This window comes from Aotus nancymaae, unplaced genomic scaffold, assembly GCF_030222135.1.
Source record: "Aotus nancymaae isolate 86718 unplaced genomic scaffold, 86718_ANA_hifiasm-v0.15.2.pri h1tg000051l, whole genome shotgun sequence".
In the NCBI taxonomy this organism is placed as follows: domain Eukaryota; kingdom Metazoa; phylum Chordata; class Mammalia; order Primates; family Aotidae; genus Aotus; species Aotus nancymaae.
The window spans coordinates 1839272-1861032 of NW_026988465.1; the positions used below are offsets into that span (position 1 = coordinate 1839272).

The 21761-nt window shown below is 41.0% G+C and overlaps 1 long non-coding RNA gene across 1 annotated transcript in view; it reads right to left on the reverse strand.

Annotated features, from left to right (window-relative positions):
* LOC105708748 (uncharacterized) overlaps positions 1–21761 on the reverse strand; it is a 40062-nt gene that overhangs the window by 16837 nt on the left and 1464 nt on the right. The window contains exon 2 of the long non-coding RNA XR_001105383.2: positions 1013–1177. This is a non-coding gene — a long non-coding RNA (uncharacterized LOC105708748). The remainder of the gene's footprint in view (positions 1–1012; positions 1178–21761) is intronic.

Below are 21761 nucleotides of genomic sequence, written 5' to 3' on the forward strand. Positions count from 1 at the left end.
CACCCCCACCCCACCCCCCAATATATACGCACATACCATTAATTCAGAGTTACAAAGTTTAAGAGTACCTTGGTATTAGAGAGATAACTTACTGCAAACTTAGATCAGTTACTGATCTAAGTCATTTACTGAGTAGCTTCAGGGCAGCCAGTTTTGAGTGCAGCCCAAACTGAGAGAAAGCTTTTCCAGCTGGTTCAGACTGTAGCACAGGCAGATTCGTCACTTGAGGCTTACCACCCAGTACCTTGACCTGTCTGTGATAGAACATGCAGCTGTGCAGAGGCTGTAGCAAGAACTGACAGAGGAAAGCAGCACAGATCCCAGGGTTTTGGAATAAGACCATGTCTGTCCCTTTGAAGAACAGCTTTTGGCTTGCTGCTAGTGCCTTTTAGGGTCTGAATGTGGGTGAAACTTGAGCTATACATCATGAACTTCTTATTCTGACCTACAAATTCACCAGTCATGTATGTCTCAAAGTACCACATTGTCAGTAGTAGGGAAATAGACAAGTTGGGTAAGTCCTGGAAGTACTAATGTAAGTAATTTGCATTCCCAGGTAGACTCTTCTCCCATGGCATCTACTCTTTGCCATATCACTGCCTCCTCTTTCAGCCTATACTATGGCCTCACATGACATTCCCTAGGACAATAAGGGAAGAAAACAATTCAACATTAATCTGCAGATTGTCCTACATGATACGTGGATTCCAACGAGGGCCACCATGGCGTCACATCCCCAGTTGGAGGTGACCCTGAAGCATGCAGGGAAGATAAATCGTCTCAAGGGCAGAATTTGGAGTAGCACATCTGATTGTTTGGAAGGAAAGGTGATTGGATGTATCAATCTATAATGATTTGTAAGCAGTACCTGAATGTTTAGCCAGATAGCTAAGCCAAATGTTTAGCTCAAAGTAAGACTTACTGACAAGGAAGTGTAGAAAAGAGATTCATAGATGAACCTTTCGAAAGGGGTCCAGAGTATGAAAACTTTTGTGTCTTAGGTGACACTTACCAAAAGACCTCTCAGCAGAGGTAGTAGGTAGGGTGTCCCAGTCTCTAGATGTCATTCAGGCTTCTTCTCCAGTCACCTGCTCCAGGGAGGAGCAGCCAGTCCCTTGGCAGCATGCTGATAACATTGGACTCTGTTCATCGTGGAAGAGGCAATGTTTCCTCCTTACTAGAGAAGATACAGTCAAGATGCAGATTTATTTTCCCAGCCTTTCTCCATTCCTTCCAAAGACACCACTAATGGACTTTTTGAATTATGTTTCAATATCTGGTATTCCAGTCTGCACTGCCTCTGATGAAGAAATTCTATTTTACATCAAAAGATGACAGGTGATGGGTTTGTTGGGATCTACTGGTCTTACCATGTTTCCCACCACCCAGAAGCAGCCAGCCTTTCAGAATGGTAGAATGGTCTACGGAGGACTCACAGCACCATGTGGGACACAACGCTCTGCAAGGTGCACTGCTGCCCCAAAGGAGATAGATAGTACATGATTTGAACCAGGAACCAACAGTGCCAGAATGCAGGCAGTGGGACAGAGCCTCTCACTATTCTTCTCAAAGACTATTTGCAGCCAAGTCACACAGATCCATCAGTGCTCGGACCCCTAATACATAATGTTTGCCATCACCTCTGCAGATAAAGAATCCAAACAAGCTGAGGTTCTGACAGAGGGCAAAAGAAACATGGATTAATAAAGAAATTTATAAATGCCAAATATGATGGCCTCCTGATTAGTTATAGAAACTAGTATTGTTAGTATCGTAGCACCTGCACGTGTTTTATGTGTTTCTTTGTTAGCTATGTATGTGTGCATGCAAACCAACTTTCCATTTCCCTTCACTCTTTGCTCCACTGTTTTATACAGAGTACACTGTTGGTGTTAACTGTAACTTTGATGTTTGGGTTTTAGGGAATTAAAATGAGATTGGGATTGAACTGGAGGAAGAGGGATCACCAGCTGCTGAAGGTGGTCAGGAAAGGAGTTAGGGTCTCCCTTTCTAGGAGAGAATGAGTGTGTTTGCACATGACCGGTTGCAGTGTGTCAGGGGAGCAGGTTGGTACTGTTGTTGGTGAGAAGTCCAACCTGGAAAGATGGTGTGTGTGGACGTTGAGTAGCCTAAGCAGTGTGCCATGGACCGGCTCTCAGCATTCATTCTAGCTTCCTGCTGGTGTGCCAGCCCAGCCTGCAAAGGCCAGAGAGGTAAAAGTTGCATTTCCAAGATCTTATCGCCACCGAGACCTGCCAATCTGATGCACTCAGGCCAGCCTTGAATTCAAAACTGGGTGAAGCTGAAAGAGGTGCAGGTGCGAAGCTTCATTTGGGACAAGGTCATTTGTCTCCAGCAACTGTTTGGGCGCCTCCCTTCAGTGACACGGCTGCTTTCCCAGTTGGTGGCAGGGGCCAGCATTCTGACCCTCTGTCTGCTGCAGCCCCAGTGGCAAAACGTCCACTCCCAGCAGAAGCAATAAACACAAGTCTAGGGCTGGAGAGTTGTTGAGACTTCCACAAAGAGCCCGAACAACTGTAAACACGTAAGACCTGGCACCAAGTTCTTTCAGTTTAAGCTACCTAGAGTGGTTTCTGTTCTCCACCATTACCATGGCTGATGCTCTGGGAGGGGATCGATGGTAAAAATAGAAGCCCCAGAAACATAAACGCTAATTTCCATTTATGTAGGCACCATGGACTACCTACCGTCACCTGTAATGAGAAATACAAAGAATGGACCGATTGTATTAACTTATGATGTAAAGGACACATTCCCAAAAGCTTTGGAAAATGCATTGGTCTACTGTGTCATTGTGACATTTCCCCTCTGAAAACAATTGTCAGAGCTCAAAGTGTACTTTGCGAAATTCGTATTTAACAATGTAAAATCACTACAAATATAAATGTGTGCTCATGGCCTAAGAGGCAGCATGCCCAATGGCTTGTTCCTCCGGAGCCAGATGGGCCTGGGTTCAAACAGTGGGTCTACTACTTGCTGGCTGTGTGACTTTAAGCAAGTCACTTACCCTCTCTGGGCCTTCTTTTCTTCTGCCATAAATTAGGGATAATTCTAGTACCTGCATCACAAGGGTTTCGTGAAGGTAAACTAAACTGATAGGTGTAAAATGCTTGGAACAGCATATATCTATGGCCTAGCAAGAAAAGCTTCAAGTTGCGGCAAAAAACTGAGGGGAAATAAGGAAAAGATCTATCACTGTGATGGTTAATTCTCTACGTCAACTTGACCAGGCTAAGGCATGCCCAGATAGCTGGTAAAACATTATTCGGGGCGTGCTGTGAGGGTGTTTTCAGAGGAGACCGGCATTTGAATAGGCGGAGTAAAGGTCACCCTCAGCAATGCGGGCAGGCCTCATCCAACCAGTTGAGGGCTTGGATAGGAAAAAGGCAGGGGGTGGGGAATCCGCTCTCTGCTTGAACTGGAACATCCATTTTCTCCTGGCCTTGGACAGTCACACTCCCAGTTCTCAGGCTTTGGGACTCAGACTGGAACTTACACTGGGGTTCCCCTGGTTCTCAGGACTTCAGGTTTGGACTGGGACTACACCACCAGCTTTCCTGGTTCTCCAGCTGGCAGACAGCAGATTGGGGGACTTCAGTTTCCATAAGTGTGTGAGACAATCCCTCATGATAAATCTCTATCATGTATCTATCTATCTGTCTATCTATCTATCTATATCATCATCCATCTATCTATATATCTATCATCCATCCATCATCTATCTATCATCTATCTATCTTTAATCTATCTGTTATCTACCTACCTATCATCTATCTATCTATCATCCATTCATCATCTATCTATCATCCATCCATCCATCTATCTATCATCTATCCATCCATCCATCCATCCTATTGGTTCTATTTTCCTGGAGAACCCTGACTAGTACAACTACACTGTATTAAAGACAACATAATGTTTTTAGGTGTTAAAGTCCCCCAAACATAACTCCTTACTGAATGTACCTGATATCACCTTCTACAAGGATTGAGTGGCCCTGTCTCCAAGGACTCAGTCTAAAGGGATCCCACTGCATCATTATTTTTACAACATGCTACTGGACTGAGAAGTACTCAAAATACCTGCAGGTACAGCCTGCCTCTATGACACATTCACTATGAATGGAAGCCTCCCAGCCCTCAGTTCTGTCCTCTATTGAGTCAATTTATTAGCTGGGAATAGTGAGCCCTTCCCTCCCACCCCCAGGGATGCTGTTAGGCTGCATGGATCATGGCTGTCAATACCACCTGTGAGACTCCAAAGGACATATGAGAATAAGGAGTATTCTTATGCTCATGGCCACTCTTGCCATATCACACGCCACCGAGTGGCCATTCATGAGGCATTATTTTTTTATTTTTATTTTTTATTGCATTTTAGGTTTGGGGGTACATGTGAAGAACATGCAAGATTGTTGAATAGGTACACACGTGACAGTGTGATTTGCTGCCTTCCTCCCCTTCACCTATATCTGGCATTTCTCCCCATGCTATCTCTCCCCAACTCCCCACCCCCCGCTGTCCCTCCCCTATTTCCCCCCAACAGACCCCAGTGTGTAGTGCTCCCCTCCCTGTGTCCGTGTGTTCTCATTGTTCAACACCCGCCTATGAGTGAGAACACGCGGTGTTTGATTTTGTATTCTTGTGTCAGTTTGCTGAGAATGATGGTTTCCAGGTTCATCCATGTCCCTACAAAGGACGTGAACTCATCGTTTTTGATGGCTGCATAATATTCCATGGTGTATATGTGCATGAGGCATTATTAAACAGGAACTCTGCCTGCAGGACACGCTGGAGGTTTTCCTTCTTCCTTATCCTCTAGACCAGGGCTGTTCTGGAGCTTCACTGCCCGATACAGGCGCCAGTAGCCTCACGTGGCTACTGAGCACTTGCAGTACAGCTAATGTGACTGAGGAATTGATTTTTAAATTTGATTTACTTTTAATTAATTTAAATTTAAATAGCCACATGTAGTTAGTGACTGCATTTGGCCCGACAAATAAATGAATGTCCAAATGACCACAGGTCTGGTGGCCACAGTTTTCATATACATGAGAGGCTGACGATTCTGTTCTGTCACTACTACCCTGGGCATAGAGAGAACTTTGTAGGATAATGAGGCATGAAGGACAAGGGAGGATAGACAGTGTCAGGGCTCTGCCTGTTCCCCCTGGGTCCACTGGATGGGCACTCCACACCCGCTTGAGTGTGCTTTTCCTTTAATAGCCAGTACCTGCAGCTTCCCTTTTCAGGACTGGCCTCAGTCTACTGGGCTTCACTGCCCTGCTGCCTGCAAAGAGCTAGAAGTGCCTAAGAACCCCCTTAACTGATGAAAAAAGCCTGCAGCAGTATGAAGGCCAAGCTCCCTTGCTTTGGGTTGGGGCAACTCTGAGGTGTAACTTTCATCTTAGAGTCTCCTGCAGGTTCGAGCTGAAGCAGGCTGGGTAGATGCTTGCCTGAGAGTACACCCAGGCTTGGCTTCTCCTGTGCCCCCACTTCCTGCTGCTCTCCCCAGGAGTGCCTCTTTGACACGTCACTTGTACGCCAACCCTCCTCCAAGGATCTCCACAAGTGTGCTCCAGGGAACCCCACCTAAGACAGACACCTTGCTAACCAAACTCAAAAGAAGCCGAAGAATTAATGTGATAACCAGCTGGGTGTGGTGGCTCACTCCTGTAATTCCAGCACTTTGGGAGGCTGAGGCAGGCAGATCACTTGAAGTCACGAGTTCAAGACCAGCCTGACCAACATGGAGAAATCCCTTCTCTATTAAAAATACAAAATTAGCCAGGCATGGTGGCGCATGCCTGTAATCCCAGCTACTCAGGAGGCTGAGACAGGAGAATCCCTTGAACTTGGGAGGCGGAGGTTGTGGTGATCCAAGATCATGCCATTGCACTCCAGCTTGAGTAATAAGAGCAAAACTCCGTCTCAAAAAAAAAAAAAAAGATTTAATGTGCTAACCAATTTGCTGAGTCTATACAAGGTGCAGCATTCCCCTGGGAAGCACTTTCAGGAAACCAAATTGCCATTCACATGTCGCTGGATGAGCTAAGAGTCAGAACAGAGCATAGAGGACTACCAATCATGTTTCCATGAACTCCAGGTAGCCTGGCCGCTTAACAATCCTCATGAAAAGACTATCATCCTGGAGAGATGGGTCTAAAACTCCAGCCTCCTTATCCCTAGATAAAGACACACCGGCTAGGCGGTAGCTCATGCCTATAACCCCAGCACTTTGAGAGGCTGAGGTGGGAGAATGGCTTGAGGCCAGGAATTCGAGACCAGCCTGGGAAACATGATGAAACCCCATCTCTACAATTCCTTAATGGTAACATCTAGACTAGTGTTTGATCAAAAACTAGGTATCATGACCTAGCCAGGTTGACATATAAAATTAAGCATCACAGCCACTTTGATTGAACTGGTTTTCTGCACTTAGTTAAGATGTGCTTTGTTCTCCCTTAAGGAAACTTGGAAATCTTGCTAGTGATCCCAGCAACAAACCATCACTCCAAGTGGTTAATCTCGTTCATTTTATATTGGATCTTATTGACTTCAGTTTTCAGACTTGACTCCCAAATTTTTCTTGGTGTGCCTTCTTTGGGGCATGTGTCTGTCACACAGACTATTCTGAATAGCAAACTGATGAGTGTAGAAGTTAAGGCGGGGTGTGGTGACTCATGCCTGTAATCCCAGCAATTTGGAAGGCTGAGGCAGATGGATGACGAGGTCAGGAGATCAAGATCATCCTGGCTGATACAGTGAAACCCCATCTCTATTAGAAAAACAAAAAAATAGCCAGGCATGGTGGCACATGCGTATAGGCTACAGTCCCAGAACTTGGGAGGCTAAGGCAGGAGAATCACTTGAAGCCAGGAGGCAGAGGTTGCAGTGAGCCGAGATTGCACCACTGCACTCCAACCTGGGTGACAAGAGCGAGGCTCGTTACAAAAAAAAAAAAAAAAAAAAAAAAGCTAAAAGCCTGGACTCCAGAGTCAGATCCAGCTTTGAATCCCAGTTCTGCCATTTACGTGCTCTGTGATTGCAGGAGGTCATTTAGCTTCTCTGAGCCTGTTTCCAAGCAATGAAATAGGGGAATTATAGCATCTTAAAGATGTTGTGAAAAGTCGATAGAATCACTCACATTACTCATATTTATTGAACACCTACTCTGAGCCAAGCACTGTGGGAGGCCCTGGCACAGGAGTGGCAAAACAAGAACAGAGGTCTATGCGTGGGAGCCAACAGCCAGCAGCAGAGCTCACATGTAAAACACTTGGCACAAGCCCAGACTCATGGTTAGTTGTGGTTGTTATTATTCACTGCTGAGAGTCATTGATTGCCAACAAAGTCCTCCTTTGAACAGGCAGAAAACTCCTATACATTCCTAGAGGAGAACAAAGGAGTGAAGAAATATTGTCATCACACACCGCCCATAGACATTCAGACCTGACTGTGGCCCCTTGTGGCTCACAGAGAAACAAAGGTATTGCCCAATCCGTCAGGTAAGCTTTAATTTGATGAAAAGGTGAATGTAGTCAGTTATTCTTTGAAAGGAGTAACCTATCATTAGTATCCTTTGTGTTTCTTCTCTCACGTAATTGGGATTTGGGGAATCAAAACGAGGATCCATAATCTAAACATACTTGGTAGAACAATGGGCAGGGGATGTATGAATTTGGGATTACCCAGTAAATCCATGATTTGTGGCCACTAAAGGAACAGGTTGCACTTCAAGCTTATCTTGAAGAACCTGCCAAATTATTTTGCAGTGTCACTCACCCAGCATGAAATTTCTACCTTTTAAGTCTCACCTGTGTTATGCACCTCCCCCACCCCATATCCTCAGAGGTGTGCTAGGCCAAATCCCCAGAACCTGTGAATATGTTACTTACATGGCAAAAAGGAATTAGACATGCAGGTCGGGTTGATGTTGCCAATCAGCAAATGGGGCAGTTAGGCTCATATAATTATTCAGGTGATCCCAATGTAATTACAAGCATCCTTAAGTAGTGAAGAGGGGCGCAGAAGTGTCAGGAGCAAAACCATTGTATTGTAGAAAGACTCAACTGGCCATTGTGACTTTAAAGATGGAGTGTGGAGCGGGGGAGTCTTGTGCCAAGGAATGTGAGAGGCCTTAAAAAGCTAGAAAAGGCAGGGAAATGCATTCTCCCCTACAGTCCTCGGAAACAGTAACTATTACACTTTCTTGTGTATCTTGCTATACATGTGCATGTATACATATATAAAACATGTGGATAAAGTTGACTTTTCAACAGATCAATAGACGTTAGAAGATAATGAAGTGACATCCTTAATGCTAAAAGCAAGTAACTATCAGCCTAGAATCCAATACCCAGTGGGAATATCCTTCAAAATAAAGGCAAACGTTTGTTATTTACCTGCTAGGTAACCTTGAAAAATCTCTGGCAATCTCAGTTTTCTTATGTGTAAAGTGGAAGTGGCCATATCTACTTCATTGGACTGTTGTAAATATTTAGTGAAAAGAAATTATATAGAATATTAAATGCAGTGCTTAGCACAAGCGATTGTTAAAAAAGATATTATATTAATTAACATTTTCTTAATTAATAAAAACAAAGTAAAGATATTTCATACAAAAGCCAAAAGAATTTGTTACAAGCATACCAATTCTAAAAGGAATACCATAGAAGTTTACCGTGAATGAGGAAAATTATCCTGAAGGAAGCATAATGATGTGGGAGGAATAAGGAACAATAAAATAAATACAAGGATAAAACTATTTAAAACAATAACAATAATGATGTCTGTATTTGTCTCTGGCTGATATAACAAAATGCCACAGACTGGAGGCCCTCAACAACAGAAATTTATCTCACAGGTCTGGAAGTTGGAAGTCTAAGGTGTGGGTAGGGCTGGTTTCTCCCAAGGCCCCACTCCTTGGTTTGCAGATGGTATCTTCTCCCTGTGTTCTCACATGGTCTCCTCTCTGTGTGTGTCTGTGTCCTCATCTCCTCTCCTTAGAAGGATACCAGTCATACAGGATTAAAGCCCAACCTAATGACCCATTTTTCATTCACTGCCTCTTTAGAGGCCATATCTCTAAATATAGTCACATTCTGAGATACTGGGGCTTAGGACTCCAACATGGAAATTATTAGGGCAAGGGACACAATTCAGTCTATAATAATGCCTTCAGGAGTTTAAAATATATACCAAATTAAGATATATGACTAAATAGTATAAAAGTTGGGAAAAGGATAAATGTAGGTAAAATGTTGTAAAGTTCTAGAGTTGTTCAAGAGAAGATTATAATATATGAAAGACTGCTAATAAGATGCAGGTAGACAGTGTACTCTCTAGGCCAATCACAAAGAGAATGATAGAGAAGAAAATAGAAATAATAAAATCATCAATTCAAATGAAGTCAAGAAAGGAGAAGAAAAAGGAAATTTTAAAACATAGCAAGTAGGAAACGAAGAGCAAATGATAAATTTAAATATAAATATATTTGAAATCACATTAAATGTAAATTAAATAAATATTCCAATTAAAACACAGTGATTGTCAGACTGGATTTTTTAATAATAGCAAAACTATGCTGCTTACAAAAGAGACAATCTAATATATGGTTAGGCACAAGAATCTGGAAAGCGTGAAAGTTAAATAATAGAAAATGATATACCCTTCAAATATCAACAAATGAAAGCAAGTACAGCTATGCAATTATCTGACAAGTCAATTTTAATTGAGAAAGCATTACTAAAAATAAAGAGGGATATTTAATAATGATAAAAGGATCCACCCAGGTGAAGGGTAGGAAGGCAGCAAATAACACTGCCACGTATGCACCTATGCAACAATCTTGCATGTACTTCACATATACCTCAAAATCTAAAATGCAATAAAAAAATAAATAAATAAAAAATAAAAACTAAAAAAAAAAGACAAAATGATTTTAAATTTGAATGCACTTCAAAATATAGTTTTAAAAAGTATAAATCACAAATTGAGAGAATTAAAAGAGGAAATATATAAATCTATAATCATAGTTAATTTAACACACCTCTTTTAGTAACTAATAGAAAAAGAAAGGCTAAAATCAATAATTATATAAAGAACTTGAAGGACATGATTAATAAGCTGTTGTCATAGTGACATATGTAGAATACTAAATTCAACAACCACAGTATATATTATTTTCAAGTGCACTTGGAACAGTCACCAAAATTGACTTGAGCCACAAAATGAGTCTAAAAATTTTAGAGGATTGAAATAACAGAGAATGCATTCTCTGACAAGGATGGAATTAAAACATTTTTTAAAAGCAGAGATAGCTAGAAAATCCCCAAGATTCCATATATGGTAAAGAATACATTCTAAAGAATCCTTAGATCAAAGTAAAAAGCACACTATAACTTAGAAAATATTTTGAACTGATTAACAATGAAAGTAGAACATGTCTAAATATATGGGGTATAGCTAAAGCCATAATCAGAAGGATATTGAGAGTGTTAAATGCATGTATTAGAGAAGAAGAAAGGTTAAAGAAGAATAATCTAAATGTTGATCTAGAAAAGTTAGAAAAAGAATAGCAAATGAAACCAAAATAAAGTAGAAGGAAGGAAATAATCATGATAAGAGCAGAAATCCACGAAATAGCAAGTATACAGCAAAGAAACACAACAAAAGGAAAAGTTGTTTCTTCGCAAAAAACTAATAAAATGGATAATCATTGGCAAAATTAGCCAGAAAAAAAGAGAATACATAACTTATCAGTATTATGAAGAAAAGGGGATGTTATAAAACTGTCATGTCAATAAATCTCAAAATATAAATAAAATGGACAAATTCCTGGAAAAGCATTACTTGCCAAAACTAGCATAAGATGCAACAGAAAATCTGAATTGTCATCCACGTATGAAAGAAATTGAGGCTGTAATTTAATTCTTTCTCACAAGTAAAATTCTATGCCCAGATTCTTCATTGATGAAATACTTCTAAACATTTAAGTAGGAAGTGACCTTGATCTTGCACACACTCACCCAGGGATAGAAAAAGAGGGAACACTTCCCAACTCATTTTATGAAGCTGGTTAGCCTTGATACCAAAATTAGCAGAGAAAGAAAACTTATAAGCCAGTCTCTCTAATAACATAGTGTAAAAATACTAAAAAGAGCATTAACAAATCAAATTCTGGATCTAATAAAATGTATAATAAAACAAATCCAAATTGGATTTATTCTAGGATGTAAAGTTGATTAAATGTTCAAAAAATTAGTCAGTGTAATTTGCAACACTAAGAAAATAAAAGGACAATCAACTAAATAGATGCCAAAAAAGCACTTGACAAAATTCAACTTTAATTTATGATAAAGAAAAAAAAAACAATCTGAGGGTAGGATTAGAAGGGAACATTCTTAAACTGATAGAATAGCTTGGAAGAGAAAGAATTCTAAAATACATATCATACCTAAGGAGAAATATTGAAAGATTTTACCAAATTAAGAATGAAACAAAGGTACTCAGTCACCACTTCTATTCAACATTATATCAGCAGTAGTTGCAATAAGGAAAAAAAAAAAGCTAATAAAATTAGAAATAATGGCAAATGAAATGGTATTATTTATAAATAACATGATTGTGTACATAGAACATCCATTTAAAAATCAACAGAAAATCCATAAGCATCAATAAGTGAATTCAGCAAGGTGATAGATACAAGACCAATATACCCAGTGTAATTATATTGTTATATTTCAGCAACAAAAAAAATAGTACTGAAATTTAAATGATACAATTAAAGTAGAAGCCACTGGAGCAAGTAAGTAACTAATGGGCAGGCAAATTTCAGTGGTAATTGACTGATTTATGGAAGCCAAGTGTGGACTAGCTTGAAAGTCAAAAACTCTTTTGGGTTCAGGTTGAGGGAGGGGGTGGTGGGAGAGTTCATAATTTCATGAGTTTTACCTCCTAGAGACCAACAAAGCTATCAAAGTGAAGATCAGAGAAAAATCAATATCTGCTTTCAGTAAGAGGAAAGGAAAAGTAACCATTTTTAAATACATCAAGAAAGACCTGTTCTCATTAACAAAGGCCTTTGCTCAGAGGAAACTACTTTACCAAAAACTGAAGCGTGGAAAGAATGAAATAGCCAGCTCCACTTCCTTCTAACCTTCTTATCTCACCTATACAAGGGGAAAGCTGAGAATTATTTGCGAGGGCCACAGCCCAGGGGCACAGGCTTACTAAATGACTAAGTCCTAATCATCAGACTATAAAAATGTTTCCCTCTCCTCATACCTTACCACCACATCAACAGGCTCCTGTGTGATAAACAAGATTACAGCAGAAAGAACAATAAAGCTAAGACTCTATTTAAGAAGGAGTCTCTAGGAAAATCCCAAGACAACAGAGAACACAAAAACAAAAAGTCTAGAGGAAATGGAAGGCTCTAGCACCTCCAGCTACAGCAACCATTAAACATAGCTTAACTTGTAGCTATATAAACGTAAACATTCACACTAAAGACCTATTTACTTTAGTTTCTGTTACTTAATAAATCATTTCTCGCTTTGAAAATAAAATTATAAACCATACTAAAAGGCAAAAAAGAAAAAAAAAAACACGAAACCAAAACAAACAAGTAAAATTGTCTAATGAGACAAAGCAAGCATCAGAACTTGGCTCAAATATGACACTGATTTTTGGAATCATTAGACCAGGAATTAAAAAATGATATTTAGTGTTTTGGTCATAAAGTCCTTGCCTACGCCTATGACCTGAATGGTTTTGCCTAGGTTTCCTTCTAGTGTTTTTATGGTGTTAGGCCTTATGTTTAAGTCTTTAATCCATCTGGAGTCAATTTTAGTGTAAGATGTCAGGAAGGGGTCGAGTTTCTGCTTTCTGCATATGGTTAGCCAGTTTTCCCAACACCACTTATTGAACAGGGAATCCTTTCCCCATTGCTTGTTTTTATCAGGTTTGTCAAAGATCGGGTGGTTGTAGATATGTTGTGTCGCCTCCGAGACCTAGAAATAGAAATTCCATTTGACCCAGCAATCTCATTACTGGGCATATATCCAAAGGATTATAAATCGTTCTACTATAAGGACACATGCACACGAATGTTCATTGCAGCACAGTTTACAATAGCAAAGACCTGGAACCAACCCAAATGCCCATCGATGATAGACTGGACAGGAAAAATGTGGCACATATACACCATGGAATATTATGCAGCCATTAAAAATGAGGAGTTCGCATCCTTTGTAGGGACATGGATGAACCTGGAAACCATCATTCTCAGCAAACTGACACAAGAACACAAAACCAAACACCACATGTTCTCACTCATAGGAGGGTGTTGAACAAGGAGAACACATGGACACAGGGAGGGGAGCACTATACACGGGGGTCTGTTGCGGGGGAGCGGGGGGGGGGGGACAGCGGGGGGGGAGTTGGGGAGGGATAGCATGGGGAGAAATGCCAGATATGGGTGAGGGGGAGGGAGGCAGCAAATCACACTGCCATGAATGCACCTATGCAACAACTTTGCATGTTTTTCACATGTACCCCAAAACCTAAAATGCAATAAAAAAAATAAAAAAATAAATAAATAAATAAAAACATTTCATTTTTCAAGTTCAAAAAAAAAATGATACTTAATGTGCTAAGGGCTTTAAGGAAAAAAGTAGGCAACATGCAAGAACAGATAGGCAATGTAAACAAAGAGATAGATTCTACAAAAGAATCAGAAAGAAAATTAGAAATTAAAAGCACTGTAACAAAAGGGAAGAATGCCTTTGATGGGCTCATTAGTATACTGGACAGTCAAGGAAAGAATCAGTAAGCTTTCAAATATGTTAACAGAAACTTCCCAAACTGAAATGTAAAGAGAAAAAAATGGGAAAAAAAGGAACAGAATATTCAAAAGCTGTGGGACAATTGCAAAGGGTGTTAAGATACACATAATAAGTGGCCAGATATGGTAGCTTATTCCTGTAATCCTAGCACTTTAGGAAGTCTAGGGGTGATATTGCTTGAGTCCAGGAGTTCAAGAGCAGCCTGGGCAACACAGTGAGACCCCATCTCTACAAAAAATACAAAATTTAGCCAGGCATGGTGGTGTGCATCTGCAGCCCTAGTTACTCAGAAGGCTGAGGTGGGAGGACCCTCTGAGCCCAGGGAGGTAGTGACTGCAGTGACCTGTGACCATGCCACTGCACTCCAACCTGGGTGACGGAGTGAGACCCTGTCTCAGAAAAAAAGAAGAAGAAAAAAAACCATAATAAGAACATCAGAAGAAGAATGAACAAAAGAAATATTTAGATTAATAATGAAAATTTCCAAAAATTAATGACAGAAACAAATCACAGATTAAAAGAACAGAGAACACATGAGGATGTTTTCAAAAATCTAATTACAGCATATTCAAACTGTAAAAAACCAAAGACAGAGAAAATCTTGAAAGAAACCAGAGGGGAAAATGCCTTCCTTATATGGGAGCAAAGATAAGAATCATACTAGAATTCTCTTGAGAAATCATGCAAGCAAGAAAAAAGTAGAGTGAAATATTTAAAGTATTGAAAGAGAAAAACTACCAACCTAGAATTATGTATCCAGCAAAATTATTCTTCTGAATTAGTCTATTGTCATGCTGCTGATAAAGACATATGTGAGACTGGGCAATTTACAAAAGAAAGAGGTTTAATTGGACTTTCAGTTCCCCATGACTAGGGAAGCCTCACAATCATGGCAGGAGGCAAGGAAGAACAAGTCACGTCTTACATGGATGGCAGCAGGTAAAGAGAGAGAACCTGTGTAGGAGAACTCCACTTTTTACAACCATCAGACCCCATGAGACTTATTTGCTATCATGAGAACAGCACAGGAAAGACTTCCGCCATGATTCAATTACCTCCCACCAGGTCCCTCCCAAATATGGGGGAATTCATGAGATTTGGGTGGGGACACAGCCAAACTGTATCATCTTCAAAAGCAAAGGAGAAACAGTTTCTCAAGTAAAAACAGAGGGAATTTTTTTACTGGTAGATCTGCCTTGCAAAAATTATTTTTAAAAAGTTCTTAGAGAAAAGGAAAGTATATAGGTGAGAAACTCAGAACTATATAAAGAATGGAAAAGTGTTAGAGAATGAATAAATAAAAATAAAATAAAATCCTTATTTTATTTATAATTTTTAACTGCTCAAAACAATTATAGCAACACTGTTAGATTATTACAGTATGTGGATAAATAATTGGTAGCAGTGTTCTAAAGGATGAGAGGGAGAAATCGTGAATATTCTGTTATAAAGTACCTGCACTACTCATGAAGTAGTATGGTGTCATTTGAAGGTGGACTTAGATTAGCTGTAAATGGATTAATGTATTGCAAACTCTAGAGAAAGCACTAAAATTTTTTTTAAAGAAATATAATTGATATGCTGAAAGAATAGAAAATTGAATCATGTAAAATCCTCAATTAAGACCAAAGAAGGCAGAAAAAGAGGGGAAGATTAAAAAAAAACAAGTACAATAAATAGAACAGTCACAAATATGGTAGCTATTAGTTCAACTATATCAATTATCATTTTAAGTGTAAATGATCCAAATACTCCTACTAAGAGACAGAGATTGTCAGAGCAGATCAGAGGACGGGACCTAACTATATGTTGTCTACAAGAAATACACTTTGAATGTAAATACATAGACAGTTTAAAAATAAAAGAATGTCAAAAAGTATACCATGCTAACCCTCACCTAAAGACAGGAAGAGTAGCTACGTTAATGTCAGACAAATTAGACCACGGATTAAGGAAGATTATTAGAGATAAAAAGCGGCATTAGAATACGATAAACGGGTTCAAAATTTTCCAATATAATTCTTAATGTATATGGGACTAAAAACAGAGCATCAAAATACATGAGGCAAAAACAGAACTGCAAAGAGGAATAGACAAATCCGCTCTTATGCCTGGAGATTTAAACACTCCTTTATCAGTAATTGACAGATATGGCAGGCATAAAGTTAGTAAGAATTTAGTTAACTATGCATCACTATCAGTAACTAGTTCTAATTGACATTTATAAGAAAGTGTTGACTTCATACAACAACAGCAGAGTACACATTCTTCTTAAGCTCACATGGAATGCTTACCAAAATAGACTATATGCTGAGCCATAAGACACACCTTAACAAATTTTGAAGAATAAAAATCACCTAAAATATTCTTTTATATCATAAAGACATTAAATAGAAATCAATAACAGAAAAATAGCAGGAAAATAACAAATTATTTGGAAATTATACCACATACTTATAAATAACACATGGGCCAAATAATGTATTGCAAACTCTAGAGAAACCACTAAAAATTTATACCACACATTATTAAATTTATACTACACATTATTAAAACATGATCTGTCTCAAAAGAAATTTAGAAATATTTTGAGTTAAATGAAAACAAAAATACAACTCAGTATTTGTGGGAATCAGTGACTGAAAGCAGTATTATTTACTTCAGTTTCTATAACTCAATAAATGGTTTCTGGCTTTGAAAACAAAATTACATATATAGCACTGAATGCATATGTTAGAAAAGAAGAATCATCTAAAATCAATAATCTAAGCTTTCACCAAAGGAAACTAAAGAAAAAAGAACAATATAAGCCTGAAGCAAGCAGAAAAAATAAGTAATAAAAATTAGAGCAGAAATGAATGAAATTGAAAATAGGAAATCAATAGAGAAAATTAATCAACCAAAGCTGGGTTTTTTTGAGAGTAATAAAATTCATAAACTTCTAGCCAGTTTAGCCAAGAAAAAAGAGAGAAGACATAAATTACTCACATCAGAAATGAAAGAAGGATCATTACTATTGATTCCATGGACATTAAAAGGATAATAAAAGAATACTATGAACAACTTTATGCCAACAAACTTAATAACTCAGATGCAATGGACCACTTCCTTGAAAGACCCAATCTGCCAAACTCACACATGAAAAAATAGATAATCTGAAGATGCCTATATTAAATAAAGAAAATAAATAAATAATTAAATAATAACCTTTCAAAAAAGAAAGTATCAAGCCCAGGTGATTTCAGGGGGAATTCTACCAAACAATACGGAAAGAAATGATACCAGTTTTTCGTAACGTCTTTCAGAAAACGAAACAGAAGAAATACTTTCTAACTCATTCTGTAAGGCCAGCATTATCTTAATACCAAAATAGGTATAAGGACATAATATAAGGACATTACAAGAAAGGAAAGCTATGGACCAATATCTCTCATGAACACAGATGCAAAAATCTTCAACAAAATATTTCACCATGTTGGGCCAGGCTGGTCTTGAACTCCTAACCTTAAGTGATTTGCCTGCCTTGGCCTCCCAAAGTGCTGGGAACGCAGGTGTGAGCCATCGTGCCCGGCCGAGGAGAGCAATTTTAGAAGGACGGTATGAGGAGTAACCAACGGTCACCAGACGTTGTTTTGTTCTGTTTGGGTTCGGTTGCGAGTGGGGCAGCTGGGAAGGAGATATCAGTGGAAAAAGAAATGCAGAAATGGATTTTTATTTGCACCCCATCCTACCAAGCTGCACCTCTGCCTTATCCCTTTCTTCTGATAGCACCTCTTATGACTCCATTAATTCCAGAAAGCCTCACCCTGCAAAGCTCTTCCTGGTGTCCTTTTCACCTGGGCAGGCAGGTAAGGTGCTGCCCAGCACCCACAAACCTGGAATCCTGTTATTGCCCCAACTCAGTCTGACCCTTGGCTGGCTGTGATGTGCTGGGATTCCTCTGGCCCCCTTCCTGGGTTGGATGCAAACGAAGGGTGCATGACTCACGCTAAGGAGCCTGCACTGCCTTCTAAGGGTGCAGCTCTGCCCTCCAGGACTTCACTCTGCTTCTGTTTGAGCAGGCTCTGCCCACTGCTCCTTATCTTGGTGCCACAGTAGATCTTCGGTATTCAGGTTAATTAATCTCACCCAAGCGTGCGTGCCCTTTTCTTCAGAGAAGCATTTCTCACACTTGGTCTTAACAGAACATCAGGTCCAGGCGCAAAAGGCAATACAAATGAGATCTATTTATCCACCCACAAAACTACTTTTCCCTCCAGAAACAGCAGGCTGACAGAGATACGGCCTGCTGTCATTCCGATTCCTTCAGTCCCGAGGTCATGAATAGTAAAATATGCAAACCAGTCACCCTTCCCTGCCATTGGTCAATAATCTATTACCAAATAAAATCTTACCTGGAGCCTTCCTATCAACCCCCTGTTTACAAAGTGCTGTTCTAAACCTTAATTAAACCCACATTGTTCTGGGTGGTATCTCTCCAGGCAAAGCCGTCCTTTGAAATTCAGATTCCTTGCACAAACGCATTCTGGTGTAACACCCCTGTTGTGAGTTTGCTAGTCCAGCTATCTGAGAATAAATTATGCATTTGTCGGGGCTACAGAAAGCTACCAGAAAGTGGATTTTCCATTTAGCATTTTTATCACTCAACTCTCTCTGTGCCGGAAATTGGACTCCAATCCACTATTTGCATTTATAGATCACAGGGCTAAAACAAAGTTGTTAGTTTTCTTCTCTAAAAAAAATTTTTAAATTCCCTGGAAGATTTTAGCTGATGTGACAAATGAGAGAAACCTGGGGACATGCTGAAGTTTAAAGTTGGGACTCACTTTCATCATTGCCTGAGTTTTCCCAAGCAGCTTTTGAAGCATGAGGAACTAAGTTTTCTTAAAAGAGTAAATGTCCCACAGAGGGGTCACCCTCATACCTTGGATGTTGAAACTTTGTACTTCTCGAACTAAAGCAGTTTCCACAGCGATGGGTGTTGGGGGTAGGGCTAGGGCTAGGGTGTTCTAACCTCAGGAGGGCTCACAGTTCGGGGACACTCTTTATATCTTTGGTGACCCCATTTTTTTCAAGCCCAAAATGAAGCCAGGTGATCTGGCAAGTTTTGTGTTTCTAACATTGTGACAAGCCCCAGAATGATATTTCATCAGGGAAAAACTCCTAGGCTCAGACAACTAGGGTCCCTGGGCTAGGCCTCACACTTTGGGGCCTCACACTCATCTGGCCTTTCCCAGCCAAGTGCATCCTCACGGGCCTGGGAGTCCTGGAGCTGAAGGCAGAGTCTCACCTGAAGATCAATTCCCCTTTTAGACGCTGAACCCAAGGGCAGCTGCTTGCAAGAGAGTGGGGGCTGTACGGTTGATTACACATCTCCTGATGAGGCTGGCAGACCCTGAAGGTGCAGAAAGGAGGGAAAAGGAGGTGACTGCACACAGGGGCGGTAGGTCTGTTTGCTAGAGGGGCCGGCCTCTTGACTTAGACCTTCAATGAACCACCTCTTTTGGAAGCAATAAAATCACGTGAAATAAAAACTACACCAGAAAACTCAGCCTAACGGGCACTGTAGAACAGCGTGAGCCATTTGTACCAATGGTGCTTCCAGATGGATTTGGAGGAATAAGTCCAGGCCGGCCCTACACAAAACTGCAAAGGAGGCCATGAGGGACGTCACTACACTCTGCCTCTCTCTCAGCCCTTCCCCTTTTGGGGCTCCTGGCTTCCTTCTGAAGCTTCTCAGGTCTGTGTTTCCCTCCCTCACCTGGCTGTCGGAGGTTCCTGCTAAGTGGGAACCCATCCTCAAGGTGTTGTTGATTGAATGACGTCTTGTGGTATGGTGTCCTTGCAGTCTTTACGTTGAGAAGGGGATTTGTGTTTCAACCTCAACTCTACTCAGACTTGCAAAATAGCTAAGTACTCAGGAAGACCCTCATCCTTCCTTAGAAGGGAGTGGGGAGCCCACAGGTTTGAGGAGATGCTTCAGAAACCAAAGGCTGGGTTGGTGGGAGGACACATCCAGGTTGGGGGTCCCTATGGGAAGGTAACTGCCAGGCTCAGCAGGAGCCCACTGAAGGGATGGAAGACTTCCCAGAAAAGGGGGCACCCAGCATCAACACCCCACAAAAGGGAGAAGAGTCTGGACGAGTGACCTGGGTCTCTTCTCGTTAAGAAAACGCCATCTTGCTTGATAAAATGTAAAACAAAATAGCACCTGTAGGGTGGATACTAACGGAGGTCTGTCAGGTGGGCCAGAGGAGAGAGGGTCTTTTGGGAAAGATTCTCATTGCTCTTAAAAGGCCACCACCACTAGCGTGCCATGCCACCTCCACCTCCCAAACATGGCCAAATAACTGAGGCTGAATCTCCCTCGCACAGCAGCAGCACAGTGAGGATGTTCACCTCAGAATTCATTCAGTCCCAGGGTGGTGGTTCTTCAAGTGTGGACTTCAGAATACCACCAGGTCAGAACCACCTGGGGCCCTCTCCAGATGTGCTGAGTTAGAATCCCCAGGTCAGTGGCTCACAGACCATGGGCCACAGACCAGCAGCATGAGCATCACCTGGGAAAGTGTTAGGAACAGGCTCTTATTCTCAGGCCCCACCCCAGACCTTTTGAATCAGAAGTTCTGGGTGTAGGACCTGGAAACATGTGTTTCACCAGCCTCCAGGGGATTCTGATGCAGAGCAGTGGCCAGGGGTCAGCCCCAGCAATTTCAAGGAGCTCCCCAGGTGCTTTCCAACACATAGGTAAATTGAAAAAAAGTAGAAATTGGAAGGAAACAAAGTCCCAGGAGTCGACAGAATCTGACTTGGGATTTATGAGACATGCTCTGTGTCCACAGCCCCCTTCAGGGGCTTGGCAAGCCTGACCTCTTCTCAGCCTTCCCTGCCTTCACATGTGAGCTGCTACTGTTAACACTGTACTAACAATGGGTTCTTTTAAAGCTGAGACCCTTTAGGTCTACCCCAGGGAAGGTATCTCTTGCTTATACCTAACTGTGGCCTGCCCTCTTTGTTCTGTTACTTTCTGATTATAAATCTCTTCCCTGATAAATGGTTCTGGAAAGAAAACCGTATTGGAGGCTGTTGATTGGAAAAGGGAAAAGTAGCTCCTAATACCATCTTTGCACGAGCTCTCTGGAATAACCAAATGTTCTAGATTCCGTATTTGATATTTTGACATCTTGGAGCCTGGCTGATGGTGGAGGCACAGCCCCTCCCAGAGTTAGCCACTTCCTAGAGACAGTACAGGATTCACCTATGAACACACGCCTTTCACATGCAAGCCAGCCAGTCCAGAGCCCACACCTCCAACCACCTCCTTTATCGTGCTCTCACACTCAAGGCCACCAGCTACCTCTCCTAGTCACTCCAGGGCCAGGTACCAGAAAACTAGGGTAGTCCTATGGCCGGGAGCCTGCTAAAATTTTGGGGATTAGAATTCAACATAAGAATGTTGGGGGGATCGGATACCAACAGTCAGTTGATAGCACTCCCCATCTCTCAGTAGGTGGAAGAGATGTCTATTCCTAAGTTTGCCTCGCCTGTTCCTTCTTGCAATAAAGCCTCTACTAACTGGCTAAGAGATCCTGGACGACCCCTCCCAGAGTTAGCCAACTCCTAGAGGCAGTACAGGACTCACCTGCAAACACACCCTACTTACTTACATCTGCTGTGTCACTGTTGACTTAACTGCAAAATGGGGATTCAACCCCACTCACTTCTCGTAAGGAATAAAAGAGATAATATACGTAGGGCTTCCAGACTGGGTGCAGCCCATGGAGACACTTCATGAGTGGTTAGCTGTGAGTGAGGTACACGTTAGCCCTGCCCCAGCAATCCCCCGGTCCTCGTGTCATTGCCACCAGGAAGCCTTTAACTTTAGAAACCA